The sequence below is a fragment of the Triturus cristatus genome, chromosome 7 (genome assembly GCF_964204655.1).
Source record: "Triturus cristatus chromosome 7, aTriCri1.1, whole genome shotgun sequence".
Taxonomy (NCBI): domain Eukaryota; kingdom Metazoa; phylum Chordata; class Amphibia; order Caudata; family Salamandridae; genus Triturus; species Triturus cristatus.
The window spans coordinates 1711453200-1711470216 of NC_140590.1; the positions used below are offsets into that span (position 1 = coordinate 1711453200).

Below are 17017 nucleotides of genomic sequence, written 5' to 3' on the forward strand. Positions count from 1 at the left end.
TAGTGGGTCATGATGGTGCAGATGGTAGTAATTCCGAAATGCCACTGGCCCCGGGATGTTAATGTGTATAGGGTACTGATAAAAAGTGTACAGCTAAATAATAGAGCTAAGGTGGAAATACCAGGCCTAAAGGTGAAGTGCAGAATACATAATGAAGAATCATATGCAGAAACTGAAAAAGGTCTGTGTTTTTTAAGGCACAGATGGCTCAGGTTCTTACTGGGCAAAATGACACAACCCATAAAGCTAAATTTCAAAGTACACTGCCTGAAGGAATGTTTTACTTTTATTTTTTTTATGTGCAGAAAACATAATAAAAGGTTATATATGGAAACGACCCAGGGTCTACATTTTTTGAGGCCTCAAAAATAAGGTGCTGATCTGCCTAGGAGAGTATGACTCAAGGTCAGTCATACTGGACATGATGACACAACCTAAAAGTTCATTTTGTAAAATGTAAATGGCAAAATGAGGGGTCATATACAGAGGCTACACCTGCCTAGGGGAGTACAGCTCAAGAACATACTGGACATTGTGTCACAACCCACAGAGCCAAAGTGCAAAGCGCAGTACCTGAAAAGTTAAGTTTTATAAAATGACAATTACATGGAGACAGGTTCTATACTCAAGGGACCTAAGGTCCACAATGTTTTGGCAGAGGCAGTGCAATTGATCAAGATGTGTTGTGACAACCAGCCTTTTAGTTAAGGTGCTAAATTGCCTAGGAGAGTGTGGCTTGTAAAGTACAGCCAGCCTCATAATTATTCTTGTGGGGGGGGTTCCAGATCAGGCCAGTCATGATGGCTGATAGGGGACCACAGTGGACTAAGTACCAGTTGTATGTACCAAATTGAGGTCTATATCGTTCAGACACAAAATTGCACAGTTTGTGAAGTTCCAGCGACAGGGTTAGTCAAAGTTTGTTACTTCAATGCAAACCCCATTTCATGTTGCCCACAGTGGGAGATGAACCTCAAGTTGTGAAGACTGTAGACTACTCATGTTCTTTATCAAGTTGTGGGCTTGCATTACAAATTTCCCAAAACTTGGCCTTGTCCGCCACTGATTCCAGGGTGTTCAAAAGAGGGTCAGCCTCTTTGGCCGACAGAATCTTTTGCTGTAAGAATATAGGCCTCAGTAGAAGTCAGCTGGGATGTTGCAATGTTGGACAGCAGAGAATTATGAGTGCCAACAATTCTCGTCTGAAGTTACATTGTCTACAACTGTTGATATTATCGAGGTATTTCCATGTAGGGTTTAATTCTCTGAATAGAAGCGGGTCTAATCTGGCCAATAGAGTAAGTTTTACAATGTGCTTTTCTACTGCCTGATGGTAATGGGGCTTGGTTGAGTTGTGCAGTTGTGACGCCATTATTGTCTCATGAGAAGCCCAGGCAAGGAGTGTGTCCATGTCCATTTCTCATGTTTTTTTTTATTGTGGTTCTAATGCAAGTTTAATTAATCACATTGTTGTCCCAGTTCTCCACTTCAAGTTGTAGACATTCTTTAGCTATTGCCAGATTGTTGGACCAGTGGTTGTTTGCAGATGTAAAAATAGTTTTTATTAGGGCCTTCATGGTCTTGCTGGGGGCGGCTGTTGCCTGAAAATATTATTTAGCAACAATCAGCACCTTAAGACCGTCACGGGTGAGTAGTTGCATATTATAATATTGATTGCCTATCTTTCCAGGTTGTGATGCACCAGACCAAATTCCAACCTGAACAACGTATTCCTTGTGTGAGATGGGAAGTGGAGTAACTTCTTGTAGGCTGTAAACTGGATCTTATCTTGGGCAGATCCCATCATTCTGGGAAATGCTTGCTGGGCATAGTTGAGGGAGGGGAGAGGTTTAGCATGAACCACCCTCTAAATGGCAGTAATTGTGGGGCTGTCAAGTAATGCTCCCTGATAGTTATAATGTTGAAAGCAGTCCAGCCTCAGTGGTCCCAACCGCCAAGTTAGAATATCTCCCCAAAATAACTTCTTTAGTTTTGCTCCCATTAGTCACAAGCTCATTCCTGAGATTTTATGTGTTATGGGCATTGAGGGCTTTTTACAGACCAGATTTTGTGTGGTTGAAAAGCACTAGATCGTCCGCATACTGCATGAGTGGAATCCTCCAGTCTTCAACTTTAGGGGTGACTAGGTTGGCTCATGCTAAGGCCTGCCCAGATCCGCGGTGTATAGATTAAATAGCATAGGCGCCAGCAGACAGCCCTGTTTCAGACCTCAGTCAGTATCCATCTTAGAGGTGGCCATCTCCCACGTGAGTTTAAGTAGAACCCGGGTCCTCGCATATAAGGACATGATTGCTCGTAGTAATTTGGGGCAAACGTTCCAATCCGCTAGCTTCTGTCATAAGATGTTCCGGGCAACTCGGTCGAATGCTGTTGAGTAGTTGATGAAACAAGCAAACAAGGGCATTGAATTGTGGGTTGCGGCTTGATGAGCTAGGTATGAGAGGACAACTATATTGTCCACTGTTAACCCTCCTTCGTTGATAGAAGGGTAGTAGGCCTTCGGCATAGGCCCATTGCATTGACACCCGAAGCAGTACTGTTAGAAATGGGGGTCTCTAGTTGGCAATGGCTTGCACCTTTGTCCAAGTAGGGACCCTTCCTTCTAGTCAGGATAAGGGAGTTATACTCCTAAAATAACCCCTGCTGAGGAACTTCAATTTTCGATCGCGATCGAATCGACCCGCCATTTTGTGGCCCGCCGCCATTTTATGTTGCCATCACTCAGGCAGCACGGCGAACAAAGTCTATTCTGCTTTTTCTGTAGCCCGGTGTCGAAATACGCCCTCAGCCTCTATTTGCAAAGCTGGTGTTAGAACTAGCCGAGTACACTAATCCCTGTCTGGCTTTTCTAATCCGCGTCTCAACTATCTGTTGGCTCACACTATTCTTTCCTGACCTTATCTTATCGACTGGCCTTCACTGTCTCCTGCTAGTATTCTCTCATTTCACGACTGTCCTCCAATACACACAAACGTATCTCACCACCTGCAAGTTAGTTATGAATCTGTAATGTATTAGCCTGAGGGTGGGGTGACAAACACAGTTGGAGGAGAGGTCTTTTCGAGTCATCCGATATTTCTGTTTTCAAACCTTTTCTATTGGTTCCGCTTTGTTTTCCAACTTTCCTTATTGGCTCTTTTCTATATGCTCTGGGAGTGTATTTCGTTAATAATTGTATTTTGTATAGTATTTAACCTGATGCGCCACAGAGTGAAGTGGCAGTCTCCTGAGAACCTACTTTGTGTACTTCTAGGATAACTGTAATAGCTGCAGCTAAATAAATCCAATCTTCTAACGCCGACAGAGTGTCCCGTGTCTCTGTGTAGCGAAGCAGGTGAACTCCGGAGACATATGGCGTACCCTGCGTCGCCAGGCCCAAAAGGTTCTGGTTCTTCAACTGGTGCCCAACGTGGGCCGGCTTCAGTGGTACCGGTTCTGCTCGAAGGTCGTGAGGAACCCTGCAAGAAAATTCCGGAGGGTTCGCGAGCCACACTAAACGACCCCTGTATGTCGAAAGTGGTCCGAAGGTCTTTTGCAGTGCGGTTACTCCTTCCTGACGGCTACTGACAACCGCTGCCCTGACTGCCGCCCTGCTTTGGCCCATTTCTTTGATGATGTATGGTAAGGCGAGACGATAGAAGGGCCTCTGTTGGTGGAAGAAGACGTCCTTAGTTAAGTATTTTCGTGGGTCGCGCCCACAATTTGGTTCTTTGTTTGGTTTTCTTAGGCTTCTTAGATTTATGTTTTGCAAAAGATAAAGCAGAGGGTAAGTGCATTTGTGCTGCGTAAACTGAGTTTTACTCCCTTGAAGTTTGTGAACAGTCCGGAGACATCTCGAGATGCCTGGTCTGACTAAGTTTGGAAGAATTTGTTGTCTTGGTTGTAATAGGGACTCCCGACTTGAGGACTCTTGTCCGATTCCTTCGGTTGGAACTCCCACATATGAGCTCTATTCAAAACATGGTATCGGCCCCATTGCCTTTAACGAGACATGGACTCGATACGCGAAGAAAGATGGTGTTCTCAAATGGCCAGAAAACGGTAGCTTCGATCCTGATGTGCTAGATAATTTAGAAGCAGTTTTGTTCAAAAGAAAAGCCCGGCCGGCAATGTTTGACTCTTTCCGCCTTTGGCGTAAGGAAGCCAAACAGAAAGAAATTAAACAAGCAAAACGAGATTGGAAAGCACAGGGTATGACAATTATACAGGCTGCCCAACAGTTTAAAAATGATGAAGTTGATAATGCGACTGAAATTTCAGAAAGACAACATCGTATGGCGATAGATAAATGCTATCCGGTGTTGCCTGTTTCTCCTTCTGATAATAAGAAAGATATAGAAGAAGATCCCCTAATGTCTCATTTATTAAGGTTGCCTCCGCCTTATGCGCAAAATGCCAATGTACCTCAGCTGTTACAGCCTGCTCAGCTGCCAGTGGTACCTCCACCGGTTCCGGCTCCTCAGCATTTGCCTCCTCCAGTATTACCGCCCTTGCCGGTTTTACCATTAGTCTCAACTTCTTTACCTTCATCTCCTAATCTCAGATCTCCTTTGCCTTCTGCTCCTCCTGCGATTACCAGTTCTTCTCCTGTCAGTTCCCCTAATACTTTGTCTCCAGTTCTAATGTCTAATTCACCGTCTGTGCATAAGCGTCTCACAGACTCTGTCACTAGTATTCTATCTCCTTTCTTTGGAGCCTTTAATGTGTCTCCGGCTTTTGCTCGAAGACAATCTCGTAGTCAGTTCCCAGATTTTGAGGAACGAGAGAAGCTAGACTCTCTTGCACGAAGATGGATCAAGAAGGGTCCACAATATAGTGTGCTTGATATTATGCCTACCTTTTCGCAATGGAATGCGCCTACGCAAAGATATGTTTTCAATGTGATGTGCGACATTCTCATTAAAGAATGGGAAGATGTGAGTTCGAGTCTGATCTCACAAGATCTGTTAAATGTTCAGGCGGATTTTGAAAAAGGACTTATTGTAGGTTCTAAAGTTGAAGAAGCTGTAAGGACACTTATCTCTTAGAGATCCTTATTGTTTTCTCAGATTTTTCTTGATTCCGATCCGTCGGTTAAACTGACGTCGAAAAATTACCCTATGAGAGAGGTTCCTCTAGTTTGGAAGGAGGCAGTTGCGGCTGTAGGTGGTAATGCACCTATTCCTGCTCATTTCCAACGTATATGGGTACATGTCCCTTGGAAGAGATCTGAAGTTTTGGCTCTTAAACAAACTCTACCTGATCCTCGTAAGAACCCTGCAGGCTATTATAAAGAATTATCGCAGACAATTGATGCTTGCATTATGAACCTAGCAGACATCGATATGTTAATGGGTAATGTAGTCCCACAGACAATATGGGCTAAGATTCGTAGAGAGGATCACGCACAGGAACTAGGAGCTACTTGGGATGTTATAACTAATACAGATAGAGACCAAGTGGGTGGCGCAAAGCCTAACGCTCTGATCTTGGAACTTCCTGGTAGAATCATCACGTTAATGAAAACTATGATGCCTGCACTGAGAGTTAATTGGGATAAACTAGCAGCATGCAAACAAAAGAAAGATGAAAGTGTCTCTGGCTTCTTTACTCGTTTCGAGGAGACATTTATCGACCACAGTGGTCAGGACATGGCTACCGAGGGTGGACAGCGATTATTCGTGGACAAATTTGTATTCAATTTGCTTCCCGAGCTGTCGCACAAATTAAAGGATTCAGAAAGTTCATGGGCTGTTTCTTCTTCTGCCCAGATATTGGCTACTGCACAATATTATGAGAATAGGGACAAAGAAGAAAGAGAAAAGCAAGAGAAAAAGACGAAAGAATTAAAAACGAAGCTTCTCTTGCAACAAGCCTATCTGCCACGTTATGCTCAGCCTCAAATTCAGCAGCCTCCACAGTTTCAGAGGTTGTATCAAAAACCTGAGCCATACAATCTGCGACCTTTGTTATGGCCTAATCAATGTGCCTATTGTAGAGAGGAAGGTCATTTTAAGAATAGTTGTCCGGTTTTATTGCAGCGCAATGGAGCGTTATCTGCTCCACGAGGTCGTGCTGGCCTCCAGTCAGCAAACAGAGGTAGAGGTCGAGGTGTGTTGACTCAAGAGCAGCGTACCCTTCCTTCTCCCAATTCTGTGAACTATTTTGATCAGCAAAATGTGAGATCTACACAGTATTACAATGAAGACCATTATGTTGAAGGCTAGAGTGAGAGTCTTCATGCTAACTAGGACAGCCATGGACAAAGTAAGGGAGTTGTGCCAATCCCAGTAGATCAAAATGGTCCTTATGTTAACGTCACTACAATGGGTGTTTCAGAGCCATTTCTTCTGGATACTGGAGCAATGAGAAGTTCTATCATTCATTCAAAACTCCCTGGGGCACCTTTGTCTGGCTTAACGAATGTTTCCGTAGGATTCTCTGGCGCCCCTGTTCGCAATCCAGTTTCTTGCCCTTTGCCTATTTCAGTTGGTCCCTATGATTTGGAAGCTCCACTTCTGTTAACGAATGGTTGCGGTGAGAATCTGTTGGGTCTAGACCTATTGAAAAGAATGCATGCTACAATATATTGTTCTCCTTCAGGCGTACATCTTACTCTAGGACAGAAGTTGATCTCCCCAATGTATTTGTCAAAAGATCAGTTTCCTCCTGAATTACTTTCTCTTCCAGCAGCACTTTGGGCCACGGGTCCGAACGATGCGGGCTGTCTTGAGATTCCGCCTTATGTTGTCACTCTCAAGCCCTATGTTGAATTACCACGTATCCCACAGTATAGAATTTCTGCTGAAGGTGAGAGAGCGCTTTTGGAAATTATTCATTACTTAATTCGGAAGGATGTGGTTGAAGAAACTAGAGGTAACACATGTAATAGTCCTATTCTTCCTGTTCTTAAATGTACTGTTCCTTCTCAGCCTCCTGTGTACCGTTTCGTAATTGATTTGCGAGAAGTAAACAAAATTGTGATTCCACAATTTCCTGTTGTTCCAGACATCACTGCTTTGTTGACAATGATACCTTCCACAGCGACTTGGTTTTCTGTTATCGATCTAAAGAATGCCTTCTTTAGTATTCCCATTGCAGAAGAGAGTAGGGACATTTTTGGCTTCTCTCTTGGAGGCCGAAGCTTCCGGTTTACGTGCGCACCCCAAGGCTACTGTGAAAGTCCCTCCATTTACAGCCAAGCTTTAAAATGTCATCTTGACACTTTTCACTTGCCGTGTGGTGCTGCTCTTATTCAATACATGGACGACTTGTTAGTCGCCGCCGATTCAAAAGATATCTGCAAAGATATCACTGTTGCTTTGTTGCGCCACTTGTTTAAACTGAATCACAAGGTTTCACCTTCCAAACTACAATATGTTTGTCGAGAGGTTACCTACTTGGGTCATCTCCTCTCAAAGGAGGGACGACGTTTGACACCAGAACGAATACAGGCGATTGTGCGAATGTCTGTGCCATCCACACAAAGGGAAGTATGTGCCTAACTGGGTATCACTTCCTATTGTAGACAGTGGATCCCTAACTTTTCCCTGATCGCCAAACCTTTGACTTTAAAAGATACGCCTCAGCCCCTTCCTTGGACTGATGAGTGCCAAAAGAGTTTCACTGACTTACGTACCGCTCTCTGTTCTGCTCCTGTACTAGGCACCCCAGATTACACTAAGCCTTTTACGCTTTATGTTCACGAGAGAGAAGGTTGTGCATTGTCAGTTTTGACACAGCAATTTGGAGACAAACAGCGGCCATGTGCCTATTTTTCGGCTACATTGGATCCCGTAGCTAAAGCATTGCCCAGTTGTCTCAAAGCGACAGCAGCAGCAGCAGTTTCTATCCGACAGTCTGCTGAAATGGTGTTGGATAACACTCTCATTGTTATGGTGCCACATGCAGTGGATACTAAACAGAACAAAAACACAGCATCTTACGAGTGCATGTTTAACTGGTTACGAGCTGACGCTTTTGGCTAGTCACATACACATCAAACGATGTAATACCCTGAATCCAGCTACTTTGTTGCCCCTTCCAAATGAGGAGAGTGTTGAGGATCAGCATGATTGTTTCTTCCGTACTGAGGAAGAGACAAAAGGAAGAATTGACCTAAGAGACACACCGCTAGAGAGTCCGGATGGGACTCTATGGGTAGATGGTTCTTGTTTTAAGATGCCTAATGGAGATACGGTTTCAGCCTATGCTGTAACTACCTTACATACGATTGTGGAAACTGCACGCATTAGACACAATTCAGCGCAAACAGCAGAATTGATAGCACTAACGAGAGCTTGCGTATTATCAAAAGGAAAGAGAGTGAACGTGTACACTGACAGCCAATACGCTTTTGGCGTAGCGTTCAGTTTTGGGCGTCTCTGGAAAGAGAGGGGTTTCTTCACTTCACATGGTACCAAAATACAGCATGGTCAGTTAGTGACTGATCTCCTTGAGTCACTTGCTTTACCCACCCAAACAGCGATAGTGAAGTGTAGTGCACACAAGAAGATTACGGATGATGTTGGTCGAGGAAATGCATTTGCAGACGAAATAGCGAAGAAAACAGCGAGAGATTCAAAGAGTCGAATGTTTGTGGCAGGCCCTGCGAATTGGGTCAGAGAGAGAGGAATGTGTGAGAATACAGTGGAAAGCGTGAAAACGATTCAGAAAGAGGCTTCAGAAAGGGAGTTGAGCAAGTGGAAAGAAAGTACGGGAATGTTAGATGAGATGGGTTGTTGGGTGGAACTATCTGAACATCAACGTTGGCTGTTACCAGATGCCTATGTTCTCCCAGTGGTTACTATGGCTCATGGTCCAGTCCACTTAAGTGCAAAAGGCATTTGTAAACTTCTGGCACCAGTGTGGCAGAATGAAAATATCCCAAAATGTGCAGACAATGTAGTAAAGCACTGCATTGTTTGTCTAATGTACAACCCAGGAAAGGGAACCCCAACTCCAGCAGGTCACTTTGCTCCTCCGACATATCCATTTGAGGTGTTGCAAATCGATTACATTCATATGGAGCGATGCAACAACCTCAAATATGTTCTGGTGGTAATATGCGCCTTTTCGAGGTGGATAGAAGCATACCCTCTGAAAGATAATACAGCCCTATCCACAGCTAAAATCCTACTAAAAGAGTTCTTCTCCAGGTTTGGTTTGCCGCGCATTGTCTGGAGTGACAATGGGAGCGAATTTGTTGGCCAAGTCATGCAGAAAGTTTGTGCAGGTCTTGGAATCAAGCAAAAGTTCCATGCGGCAAATCATCCACAATCAGCGGGTTTAGTAGAGTGTTACAATGGAACTTTGAAGTTGAAGTTAGCAAAGATTCAAGCAAGTACAGGACTCAATTGGCCTGATGCTTTGCCGTTAGCCCTGCTATCCACCAGAACTGCAGTACACTCTCGTTTGGGACTTAGCCCTTACGAAGTGGTATTTGGCCGTCCGGCCAAGGTATGGGGAATACCTCGCCCTAAGAAATTCTCAGACTTGCCATATCCAATGTTGATTGATTATCTGCATGACCTTACGACTAAATTGCGTGTTCTTCATCAACAGGTTCAGAGTGCTCTGCCGGAGGCCTCCACAGACCCAGGTCATTCCATCCGACCAGGTGACTGGGTGTCTGTGAAGAATTTTCAGAGGTCCAGCAATCTACAAGCCAGGTGGCGGGAGCCTCGAATGGTGTTGTTGACTACAAGGACAGCAGTTAAAGTCGAAGGAAAGAAAAATTGGATTCACGGTGTGCATTGCAAGAAAGTGCCTTTGCCTTTGCCTTTTGATCGGTGGGTTCGTAGAGGGGTTGGTGACTGTGAAAGCAAAAAGACTCCACGATTCCTGCCTTTTAGTGTTGCACACCTGAATGGGACACTGTCTGAGAAAGAGGACGACGACATTTTACAGGAAGCAATTCCATCGCATCGTCGCTTGGATACGACTGAACCACAAACATTGTTCCAAAATCCGAGTGTTCCGGGGAAGGAACATTACAACTTGAGATCCAGGCTAAAGAACATTTAAGACTTTATTCTCCCTTGTGTAGTATTCTATCCCGGTTGCAGGGTCACGGTAGGAGTCTAGGTCACGACCTGAATAGTGACAATAGGTCTGCAGGATCTTCAGTGTCATAGGACGGTAGAGCATCGTGACTTCAGTGATTGAGGAAAATTGCCGTGAGCATCCATTAGTAAGATGGAAACTACACTAAGTAATAAAGAAAGAAGAGATGAAATGAAGAAAACATCCTGTAAAATAATGTACAGTCGTTTTAGTATAACTATATGTGTTCTTATATCATTATGTATTGTTTTGGCGATTATTGGGTGGATAATTTATGCTTTGCAGCCAAGAAATACCTCCCCTTCTTCCTCTTTGCCTTCCTCTACTATCTCTCCACACCTCTTTTATACTCTCCCTTCACATGAACTCGTCAGAAGAACTGAGTATTATAACAATTCTTTTATCCAGCTATTACATCAGCACCAATTAGTGATTAATACAACTGATTGTTGGGTGTGTGGTCTTATGCCACATACCACAGAGAAAGGAATGCCATATCTCGTCCTTCCTTTCTCTTATGAAGGTTCTGCTTGGGCTTACCTCATCATCTTCTCCAACGCTTATCAAAGCAAATTGAGACGATCCGTTAGTTCACAAACTAATTATCCGGATTTTAGTCACAGTTCCTTGATTAAGGGTATGGTAGTTATGGCTAAAATCATGGAAAATAGTAAAATTTCCATCGACGAAAGAAAAGCATACACCAATTGGAACGTCACCCAATACATGTCGAGTCTCAATAGTAAGGTTGGAAAAGGAAAGTCCTCACTGATCTGGACTATACCACATCAGGGTAACTTCTGCTTGCAGATAAACGATCGCTCTTCTGACACTACACAAAAGAGTAACTGCTCCTACACGTACATTTATTCCTCTCAAAATTCGCCTCCTCTAGTGCCGTCTCAAGGCACCTATTTCATCTGCTATGATAGAGCTTATACTTGGTTACCAACGGGTTTCTCTGGTACTTGTTATATAGCTTTTCTTCTTCCCCCTACTTACACTGCTTCCGCAAATCATCACCAAACCCGATATGGCAGAGGTATTATTGATTCAAAGGACACAGCAGGACAGGAAGGAGGAGATTTCCTTAAAGGTTTTCTTCCCTTCTGGGGTCCCATGGCTAACAGCAGAAATATAAGGCAATTGGTCCGTGTCGTAGAGACTACAATAGACATCACTGTAGGAGCCTTAAGTAACATCACGGCAAAACTACAGGCGGATCGTCTTATGACCTTGCAAAATTGAGTTGCCTTAGACTTTGTTCTTGCCGATCGTGGTGGAGTATGCAAATTGATCGGGTCAAGTTGCTGTATTTTTATTCCTAATGACGCTCCGACAGTATACCAAGCTATCTCCAAGTTGCACATAATCTCTGAGTCTATTCATCAGGACGAAGGAGATTGGTCTTTAACGGAATGGTTTTGGGGACTACTGTCCAAATGGGGTTGGAAAGCATTGACGTTCCTTGGTATAATCCTGACTATTATATTTTCCTGTTGCCTTTGTATGCACTGTGGTCCCGCTATCTGTAATTTTTGTGCTACTATGTGCATCCTAAAACCCAAGCCACAAGTAACGGAAAACATAAGAATGATGTTACAGCAACAGCTCGATGACCTCATGGCTATTGACGTGGACTCAGATTAACATGAGTCTATCTGAGGAACTTCGATTTTCGATCACGATCGAATCGACCCGCCATTTTGTGGCCCGCCGCCATTTTATGTTGCCATCACTCAGGCAGCACGGCGAACAAAGTCTATTCTGCTTTTTCTGTAGCCCGGTGTCGAAATACGCCCTCAGCCTCTATTTGCAAAGCTGGTGTTAGAACTAGCCGAGTACACTAATCCCTGTCTGGCTTTTCTAATCCGCGTCTCAACTATCTGTTGGCTCACACTATTCTTTCCTGACCTTATCTTATCGACTGGCCTTCACTGTCTCCTGCTAGTATTATCTCATTTCACGACTGTCCTCCAATACACACAAACGTATCTCACCACCTGCAAGTTAGTTATGAATCTGTAATGTATTAACTAGTCCCACGTTATGAAGGTATAGTTATCTTTAATGTGTATATACAGAAGGGAAAGGAGGATGAATATAAGGTGGAACTGGGAAATTTAAAAGAGGATATGATGACTGTATGTGATAACTACCAGAAGGATGTATTCTTGGTGTTGGGCGACTTTAACCACAAATTAGACCCCCGTAGAATAGATCCATGGAGTAAGTAGTTGTTGATCTCCTATAATATAGAGGTTGCCTTATTTCCTAGTGGGGGTAATTTGGCCCAAGATATGGCATTAGGACAGTTGTTGGGCTCTATGGACTTGGTATGTGTGAATGGGAGAATGGAGGCTGATCGGCCGGCAAGGCACACATTTACGATAGGCCAGCAACCCTGCCCTATAGATTCTGTGTTTACACATGCCTGGAACTTTGAATGAATTAAGTACTTCGAGGTGGTAAAGAGTGGAGCGTGGTGATTACTATCCTCTAAAGACCAAATTATATGCAACAAGGTGAAAACAGAGAGAGATACCTCTTCAGGTACATGTGGATTACCCATAGCGGCTTGCAACCTGTATATCGGAGGAGCACATTGGAAAATTAAGTGCTGTACAGCAGACCCTTTCATTAGAAAACATTCCAATCAAAAATGGCATTGGTATGAAAATACAATAAGACAACTGGAGGAATGCCTAAGGGTGAAAATTAAATGTAGTAAACCCAGGGTAGTTAGTAAAAATAGATCCCATAATAAAGAACGACCATGGTTTGATGAGGAATGTCATAAAGCAAAAGCATATATTAGACAAAGGGAAAGAAGACTTAGGGTAATGTATAATGCTGAAATGTCCCTTACTCTACAGAAATTAAGGATAAAATATGAAACGATTATTAGGAACAAAAAAAGAACCTATAAAGATAGTTGTTGGGTAAGTATGCTAGCCGTAATTGAGTCCAAAGATGTGAAATGTTTTTTGAAATTGGTCCAAGAAAGTTCCGGCAAAATATTAGGGTCTCTGCACTGTGTTGTTCCCGAAGATGACTGGGTGGGTTACTTGGGGGAAATTTATGGGAAGTGGCCACTGCTAAATAAAGTAATAACAATATCTTTGCCAGGAGTGAGGGAGGAGCACTTTACCTCCAGTCATATTAGAAAAATAATATCTAGCCTAAACCTTACCCGGGACGCAGGCCCAGATAATCTGCCTGCAGTGATTATAAAATCTAGGCCTGAATGGTGGGCAGAGTTTTTTGCAAAAATGTTTCAGGGGATCCTTAACACATGCATCTTGCCAGGAAACTGGAGAGGAGCAATCATAAAACCAATCCACAAAAAAGGAGATTTAAAAGCCCCGAAGAATTACAGATTAATAAATCTCTTAGACATAGGAGACAAAGGTTTTGCAAAAGTAATTTTGGGAAGGCGTTAGGACTGGGCAGAAGTAAATCGGAATGTGCCCCACGGAACGGGGGGGGGGGGGCTCAAAGAGGGACATTCAGCGGTTGACCACTGTTTCGCGCTCTGGTCCATTGCGCGGAAGTCAATCTAGCATAGGGAAGTTTGTTCTGCTGCTTCGTGGACATCCGCACAGCATTTGACCTAGTGGACCGGGAACTGCTGTGGGAGACTTTGACTGGATATAACATCTCTAGGGATCGGTTAGGGCTGATTCAAGCACTTCACACCGATAATAGGGCCCAGATAATTTTTGATGCAGAGGGGAGCTTATCTCAGAAAATTCAGATTGGCAATGGACTGAGGCAGGGGTGCGTATTGGCCCCCTTGTTTTTTTCCTTGTTTATTGCAGACTTACATTCAATCCTAGGTAACTGTGAAAAGTCTGAATCAAGACGGGAAACATATCTCATCTCTTTTATATGCGGACGACCTTGTAATTATTGATCAAACAGAGATTGGTCTGCAAAGAAATCTAAACAGGTTCAATGAATACTGTTGATAAGACAAAGATCTTATGTTTTGGTCGGAGGAAAATAGGGTTTACATGGGCAAACATCCTGAACAGCGACTCCGGAACAACGAGTTCCGGAGTTACGAAAGCCGAGCAACGACTTGCCCGAACAACGACTCAGCCTTAACCACGCATGTACGTGGTTAAGGCTGAGTGATTTGAAGCAAAACCCCGACACTAAACATTATCTCCTGCATTAATGTAATTGTATTTAAAAACATTTCTAGAGGAGGAGCCAAGATGGCGACCGGGACGGCAGCGTAGGCTCCCGGCTCCGTGAACCTCCGCACCCCGCACAGATATCCTGCTCGAGATCCTTAGCCTGCGCCATCTACCCATGTTGGTGAACGCGAGCGGCAACCGGCCGTGTGACCCCGAAGTTTCTGGCAGCGGTACCGCCGGAGAAATGTCCGTCTGAAGTTTGCGGCCTGTGCTGCCCCGGAGCCGGGACCTCGAGTGAACGCTGTGGCCGGGCGGCAGTGCAACAACAACGGCCTTTGGTGACTGGGTGTGGTCGGACCGCCGGAGTGGTGCGAATGTCGGACTGCGCTTCGCCGTGGTCGCTCCTACCACGAAGCGTAGCTGAACGAGTGCGTGCCCGTGGTGGCAACTCCAAGACTCTCCGGTGATTGCTTCAGCCTTCGCCGGTGAGCTGCCCGGACGCCGCCCGTAACTTGTCCCGATTCTTGCGGGCTGCTCCCGGATTTTCGCGGGCGCTGGTCCGTGGTGGGGACGACCGTGGCCCGTGACCACACACCGGACACATTGTTTGCCTGCCCTCGGAACCCAGTTACCAGTGCCATGGAACCCGAGGCGCTTGTGTCTGAGCCCCGGCCCCGATCTGGGATGGACCTACCCAGCGGCCATTTTGGTATGCCTGAGTCCACCATCCTGTACACCGGGTTGCAGCAGGATTGGGAGGGTGCGACTCTGAGGAGCGTAGCGGAGCGAGCGCCGGGAGCTGTACTGGGGTACGGTGACCTTCTAGAGGCTCTCGGTGCCCTTCACTCCACCCTGATTTACGGAGCCTGGGTGTTGGGGAGCAAGCTCGATGGAGTGACATCAGCGTCGGAACAGTTGCCGCCTGCCTATCCCCAGGTACACTGGGACTTCTCACGCCGCGCACGGGGGGACAGTGTCGTGGCCGCCCCTGTGAATAGTGCACGCCTGGACTCTCCGGACAGTATATTAACGTGCGATCAGCTGGCTGTGGATTTGGTCTGTCCCGGAGGTTTCGGACCTGAGTGGGGGGTGGTGGCCTTGTCCCGTGCGCGGTCTCCGACGACCCAGGCAACGTCCAAGCAACGGTCGCCCGCCCTGGCTGATTCCGCCTTCCTGGGCCTGGTGTGCAGTGTAAATCCTGGCTCGGCATCGGGAAAGACGATCCTCCCTAGAGCTGACTATGTCGATCTTCAGAGCCCTCTACCCTACCTATGTGTGTCGCTTCCTGAGTTTTATTGGACACTTCTCTTCCTGGTAACATTGGACATGGCACTGGGACGGGGGGTATGCATGGGTGGGTTTGCAAAGAGTGGCCAAGGATGATGCTGACCCTTTCGAGGTGGTCACCTACTAGGCGGGCGGGCTCGGGAGTTGTGTGCTCTCACGGCATAACTGTTAGTGTACCAAGTGCGTAATGCTCCTTACTCCTCTTTGACAGGGTCGATTTTGTGTTCTTTATTGTGTGCTTTATGGGAAACCGTGTGGTGCGGGAGGGAGAAGCCGGGGGCGTGTTTTGCAGGCCCTCCTCCAGTTTATTAATATTCTCTCTACCCCCCGTCTGGTGGGGGCTCTTTTCCCACTTCTTTTCTCTGTTTCTTCTATATTTCGGGTCTGGTTCCGGGGCGACAGGCACACTGCTGGGGGGGGGGGCCGTACTCATCTGCAGAGGTGCAGGGTGGGGGGTTGCGGGGGGGGGATCCTCTAGTCTTTCATCTCCTTTTTCTATGGCCTCCTTTTCTTCTCTTATTCTTCTTTGTCTTTTTCTGGGATCAGCATGGTAGTACTCCTTTGTTGTTAATCACTGCTGTTTCCGGAGTGCCATAATTTCCGTGGAGTTTCCCGGGTCTTGGGGCAGGGGGTTGCAGGCGCAAATGGCCGTGTCATTCCTCTACATCCTGAACTTCCTGTTTCAGCGCCATTGCTTAGATAGACTGCTGTGTATTGTTTACGTTCATCGTTCTGCCTGCCATTTTTCGCTGCTGGGAAACTGTTTGGCACCTGATCCTTCCATCCTTTTCTATTATAAAATGTAAACCTTTATTATCCTTCCTACTTGGGCTGTTCAGAGACTGGTGAGAATGCTAGCGTCGAGATTCTGCTCCCCGAGGTACTGACTTTGATAGACTTGCTTTCTGTTATTCTGAGTGTTTAGCGGCCGGCCCCGGGGGTTGTAGGCCCATATGTGTAATTGATTGAAATGTCAATAAAGGTTTTCAAAAAAAAAAAAAAAAAAAAAAAAAAAAAAATTTCTAGAGTACGACATTAGTGTTTTTTATTGAATGCATTTTGAAATTAAATTGAAGGTCACGACATTGATGCAAAGTGCAGCAACGCAAAGACGGTTGTGTTGGTAGCATCAGTAGTAATATTAGTAATAATAATAATTGTTTTTGTGCCCAACCAGACAGGTGTGATAGCAACAGAAACACGTTTACCTCTACACCGTGTTCCAACTGGTAATTGCTGTTAATGCTGAAATTTCCATTGTTTTTTTTAACATGTTACTTTTTTTTCATAAGACTTGTCCACATGATACTAATATTTTAGTGTACTATATGGAGAGAAGGGGAAGGGGGGGATGCGGCGTAAGATCCAGTCTCGGCGACGGTTCAACATCCTGTGATTCTGGGCAAATCACTTAATCTCCCTGTGCCTACTAAGAATGAATGTGTCCTCGTGTGATGTAAATGGTGTTCGTGTAAAAGCGCTCCAATACTTTCGGGTCGAGTTAGCGCTATATAACGAAA

General features: G+C 45.2%; 1 pseudogene across 1 annotated transcript in view; it reads right to left on the minus strand.

Moving 5' to 3' along the window:
* The window catches only part of LOC146812845 (epidermal differentiation-specific protein pseudogene), a 30020-nt pseudogene that overhangs the window by 4797 nt on the left and 8206 nt on the right, over positions 1–17017 (minus strand). The gene's annotated exons all lie outside the window — the stretch shown is intronic.